Consider the following 6,000-nt stretch of genomic DNA (forward strand, 5'->3'; position numbering starts at 1 on the left):
AATCTCTCAAATTAATTTCACTCATGTGTAAAATTACAGCCTAACTTTGATCCACGCAGGAGCTGCAGTGGAAACTAGAACCATGACGAGAGCTCGTCACTGTGAAGCTGTCCAGGTAAATTATCTTGAGTTTTAGTTTTCATGCAAAACATTTTGAATCAGTCGTCAGTGAGATGAAGTTAGTTTCTCTCGCAGCTCCTCGTCTGCTTTTACAAAAACAGTGAATCGCAGCCGGTGCTGACGCAGCAGCTGGTCGGCCTCTGAAAACAGACTCACGGTGCAGGAAAGTCTGAAAGTCGGACATCCATCAACCTGCAGCAACTTTCCAAGCGTCCTAACAGCAGCGAGCAGGTGTGCCTGCAGCTGCTAATGACTGTTGTTCCACACAGAAACCAGCCTTCCTCCCTCTTTAGGCCGACACATGTGAAGGCACACAGCTCCACCTTTGACCTGCAGCCATAAACACATGCAGGTAAGTATACGCTCCACGCCGCGGCAAGCCCCGCGGATTAGAGGCGTCCACGGACCGACTCAGTTCAGACGGTGAGAGAAGAGAAACTCACCAGAAGAAGCTTCAGACGAGCTAATTAGATGAGCCCAATGTTCACCTCCTCTCCCAGAAAGAGACTTATTTAATTATTACAGCCTTAATCACTGCTGGTACAATCACCCAAATAGGATGCGAGGAGACGGCGGCTAAAATTGGGTTAGAGCCGCTTCGTTCTGCTGGTTTCCTCTGGGTTCACTGTGTCGGCTTCCATTAGCCACATGAAGGCGCCGCGAGAATCTGCTCGTCTGCTCGGCCGAGAGGGAAAAGAGGAGCGACGGCGTCTGAGAAGCTTCACATGAATGAACGCTTTGTGTCTAAAACACCTCTCCGCTGGAGAGTCGAGGTTTCTCACAAGAAACGTCTGAGTTTTATTAACTCGTCGTGTTTTCTGCTTCCTTTCTGTGTTTAAATCCCCAGAAAACATCCAGGGAACCGAAACTGACCACGAACACGTCGCAGACATAAATACACAAGTTGAAGGAGATTTTGTCAGGAAGCAAAGAAAAGTATTTCTCTGATGCAACGTCAGGACGCGACGCATCGAGACGCGTTCACTTTCCTTTTCTGTTTCTCTTCTCCTGCTCTGATTCGTTCAGCCGAACAGCCAATCAGAGTGATTTCTCCCACCGACGGTCAGAGCGCTCAGTCAGATGTAAAGCTATCGGCGACGCTCACCGATGGTTCGACACTGGCCGGCGTGTCGGGGAATCTTAGACCTATAAACAGTCTGAACATAAAGACAGCGCCACCTACAGCGAGGAGACCACAACATGCAAAATAACTCCTGATTTCTGCTAAAATGCGTCTCAAACCGTCCGATTTTCTCCGACACGATTCTGCTCTCAGATGACTTTGGTTCTTTGTTACCTGAGAACAAAATCCAGGCAGAGCGTCAGTTTGTTTCCACAACATGACTGAGAACAAAACTCAGAAAACATTGGTCACATTTATCAGTCCAGCACCGAGTCGGTTCTGCTCGAGGTTTCTCTCTCTCCTCTGAGAGAAGTTTGGTTTGGATCGTGTCATCAGATGAGTGTGTTGCAGATTGGCGCTGCACAAATAAAGATTGACTGATTGACTTGAAACGTTACAACAGGAGACACGTTAGTCTCCAGAAAACATCCTGTTTTCTAGCGTCTGACTCTGCTGTTGACTGAGTTTCCTGCTCGGCAGCAGGACGGTGTCGGCCGGCTGCACGTGGTCCGGTTTGATTTAAACAGCCACCGTGGGAATGAAGTCAGTCTGAGCTCGTCAGACTGTCGTCTGGATCTGATCATCAGCTAAATGGCTCAAATTCAAATTAAAGCGGCGCTGCTGTGAACAGTCTGATTGTTTGTGTGGAAACATTCAGACGGTCTGAGAGCTTTGACAGCAGACGGTGTCGCTCTCTGGTTCTCTGGTTCTCTGGTTCTGTGGTTCTGTGGTTCTGTGGTTCTGTGGTTCTCTGGTTCTCTGGTTCTGTGGTTCTGTGGTTCTCTGGTTCTGTGGTTCTGTGGTTCTGTGGTTCTCTGGTTCTGTGGTTCTGTGGTTCTGTGGTTCTCTGGTTCTCTGGTTCTGTGGTTCTGTGGTTCTCTGGTTCTGTGGTTCTCTGGTTCTCTGGTTCTGTGGTTCTCTGGTTCTGTGGTTCTCTGGTTCTCTGGTACTGTGGTTCTCTGGTTCTGTGGTTCTCTGGTTCTGTGGTTCTGTGGTTCTGTGGTTCTGTGGTTCTCTGGTTCTGTGGTTCTCTGGTTCTCTGGTTCTGTGGTTCTCTGGTTCTCTGGTTCTGTCGCTCTCTGGTTCTGTGGTTCTGTGGTTCTCTGGTTCTGTGGTTCTGTGGTTCTCTGGTTCTCTGGTTCTCTGGTTCTGTCGCTCTCTGGTTCTCTGGTTCTCTGGTTCTCTGGTTCTGTCGCTCTCTGGTTCTGTGGTTCTGTGGTTCTGTGGTTCTCTGGTTCTGTGGTTCTCTGGTTCTCTGGTTCTCTGGTTCTGTCGCTCTCTGGTTCTCTGGTTCTCTGGTTCTCTGGTTCTGTCGCTCTCTGGTTCTGTGGTTCTGTGGTTCTCTGGTTCTCTGGTTCTGTCGCTCTCTGGTTCTGTGGTTCTGTGGTTCTCTGGTTCTCTGGTTCTCTGGTTCTGTGGTTCTCTGGTTCTCTGGTTCTGTCGCTCTCTGGTTCTCTGGTTCTGTGGTTCTCTGGTTCTCTGGTTCTGTGGTTCTGTGGTTCTGTGGTTCTCTGGTTCTCTGGTTCTCTGGTTCTGTGGTTCTGTGGTTCTCTGGTTCTCTGGTTCTGTGGTTCTGTGGTTCTCTGGTTCTGTGGTTCTGTGGTTCTGTGGTTCTCTGGTTCTCTGGTTCTGTGGTTCTGTGGTTCTCTGGTTCTGTGGTTCTCTGGTTCTCTGGTTCTGTGGTTCTCTGGTTCTGTGGTTCTCTGGTTCTCTGGTACTGTGGTTCTCTGGTTCTGTGGTTCTCTGGTTCTGTGGTTCTGTGGTTCTGTGGTTCTGTGGTTCTCTGGTTCTGTGGTTCTCTGGTTCTCTGGTTCTGTGGTTCTCTGGTTCTCTGGTTCTGTCGCTCTCTGGTTCTGTGGTTCTGTGGTTCTCTGGTTCTGTGGTTCTGTGGTTCTCTGGTTCTCTGGTTCTCTGGTTCTGTCGCTCTCTGGTTCTCTGGTTCTCTGGTTCTCTGGTTCTGTCGCTCTCTGGTTCTGTGGTTCTGTGGTTCTGTGGTTCTCTGGTTCTGTGGTTCTCTGGTTCTCTGGTTCTCTGGTTCTGTCGCTCTCTGGTTCTCTGGTTCTCTGGTTCTCTGGTTCTGTCGCTCTCTGGTTCTGTGGTTCTGTGGTTCTCTGGTTCTGTCGCTCTCTGGTTCTGTGGTTCTGTGGTTCTCTGGTTCTCTGGTTCTGTGGTTCTCTGGTTCTCTGGTTCTCTGGTTCTGTCGCTCTCTGGTTCTGTGGTTCTGTGGTTCTGTGGTTCTCTGGTTCTCTGGTTCTCTGGTTCTGTGGTTCTGTGGTTCTCTGGTTCTCTGGTTCTCTGGTTCTGTGGTTCTGTGGTTCTCTGGTTCTCTGGTTCTGTGGTTCTGTGGTTCTCTGGTTCTGTGGTTCTGTGGTTCTCTGGTTCTCTGGTTCTGTGGTTCTGTGGTTCTCTGGTTCTGTGGTTCTCTGGTTCTCTGGTTCTGTGGTTCTCTGGTTCTGTGGTTCTCTGGTTCTCTGGTACTGTGGTTCTCTGGTTCTGTGGTTCTCTGGTTCTGTGGTTCTGTGGTTCTGTGGTTCTGTGGTTCTCTGGTTCTGTGGTTCTCTGGTTCTCTGGTTCTGTGGTTCTCTGGTTCTCTGGTTCTGTCGCTCTCTGGTTCTGTGGTTCTGTGGTTCTCTGGTTCTGTGGTTCTGTGGTTCTCTGGTTCTCTGGTTCTCTGGTTCTGTCGCTCTCTGGTTCTCTGGTTCTCTGGTTCTCTGGTTCTGTCGCTCTCTGGTTCTGTGGTTCTGTGGTTCTGTGGTTCTCTGGTTCTGTGGTTCTCTGGTTCTCTGGTTCTCTGGTTCTGTCGCTCTCTGGTTCTCTGGTTCTCTGGTTCTCTGGTTCTGTCGCTCTCTGGTTCTGTGGTTCTGTGGTTCTGTGGTTCTCTGGTTCTGTCGCTCTCTGGTTCTGTGGTTCTGTGGTTCTCTGGTTCTCTGGTTCTGTGGTTCTCTGGTTCTCTGGTTCTCTGGTTCTGTCGCTCTCTGGTTCTGTGGTTCTGTGGTTCTGTGGTTCTCTGGTTCTCTGGTTCTCTGGTTCTCTGGTTCTGTCGCTCTCTGGTTCTGTGGTTCTGTGGTTCTGTGGTTCTCTGGTTCTCTGGTTCTCTGGTTCTGTCGCTCTCTGGTTCTCTGGTTCTCTGGTTCTCTGGTTCTGTCGCTCTCTGGTTCTGTGGTTCTGTGGTTCTGTGGTTCTCTGGTTCTGTTGCTCTCTGGTTCTCTGGTTCTCTGGTTCTCTGGTTCTGTGGTTCTCTGGTTCTCTGGTTCTCTGGTTCTCTGGTTCTGTCGCTCTCTGGTTCTCTGGTTCTCTGGTTCTCTGGTTCTCTGGTTCTGTCGCTCTCTGGTTCTGTGGTTCTGTGGTTCTGTGGTTCTGTGGTTCTCTGGTTCTGTCGCTCTCTGGTTCTGTGGTTCTCTTCTCTCGGCCGTGGGGCTGAAAGAGCTGTGACAGATCGCTGGCTGAACGTCAGGCGGTATTTAGTTCTGCTTCGTTGTGTCAGGTAAGAGGCCGTAATGAGCCGCCGACAGGAAGGAGGCAGCGACAGTCGAGACTGACAAAGAGAGACAAATGTGGTTTAACCTTAAAGGAACAGTCCACCGTTTCACTTCACAGCAGCTCATTTCTACCAGATTAGCTGCTGCACGTGTTTAAAACACGACACCAGCTAAGAATGAAATGACAGACTTCTTTCTCTTTGCTGTGTTTTCCTGCTGTCGTCTGTTTTAAAGCCATTTTCATACATTTTCACTATGAGGGGAGAGAAGATGCAACAAAGACGATGTCTGAAAACTCAGAGCTGCACATTTGTAGGAAATGTTGAAAGTGAAGCCTCACGTGCTGCCTGTGGAGGTGTGTTTCTGACAGCGCCAGGCTAGCTGTTTCCCCTCGCCTCCAGCCTTTATGCTATGCTAGGCTAATCACACCCTGACACAGAGATCAGCTAAATGTCGAGCTATCCCTGCGTAGCCGAGGTCTTGTTGTGTTTTACTCCATCGTACTCGTCTCACACTGAACAGCAGATAAACTCCTCCGAACGACTGCATGAACGTCTAAACCTGCTCCGACTCGTGCGCGGTGTTAATGAGGCCGCTGTGGTTTTGATTCGGAGAGGAAACGTTTCAGAGACAGACAGAGAGAGAAGTCAACAGCCACGTTAACCCCTGGACATTCAGACGTTTGATGAAGCGGTGAGCGCCGCTCTCTCCTCACCGCAGATCCAACATCATTAGCCGGGAGAGAGACAGTATGTTTCGGCGCGCACCGCCGGTAATGAGCCCTCGCCGATCATCCCTCACGCCGTAATTAGCGGCGGGCCCGGCACTCGGGCCCCCTGCTCGCCGCTAATGGAGTGAACAAGGCAGAAAACGAGCACTATTAAGGCTGGACATGAATTCCAGCTCGCCATGTGAAACCCTTGAAACATAATCGTCTTCATCATTCAGCGCTTTGACTCCGGCCTCCTCCGGATCGCTGCGCCGTCTTCTGTCTCCAATCAAAGCAGGATGGATCGAGAGATCCGGCGTCTCCGTCTGCAGGTGGGAGACTTCAAATCTGAGTCTGAGTCACTTTCATATCCCGGCGGGATGAAGCGTGCCGGCCGCAGGTTGTGTCGACTTACAGGAAGTCCAGCAGGTGATGTGACAACATGAATGATGTTTCTGCAGATGTTCTGAAGTTTAGACGTCACTTCGTTCAGCTCACAAAACTCAGAGATGTCTTTGTTTTTACACTGATGTTTAAAATCTGGGAAAAAGCTGTTTTACTGATTATAA

The sequence above is a fragment of the Acanthopagrus latus genome, chromosome 24 (assembly GCF_904848185.1).
Source record: "Acanthopagrus latus isolate v.2019 chromosome 24, fAcaLat1.1, whole genome shotgun sequence".
NCBI lineage: Eukaryota > Metazoa > Chordata > Actinopteri > Spariformes > Sparidae > Acanthopagrus > Acanthopagrus latus.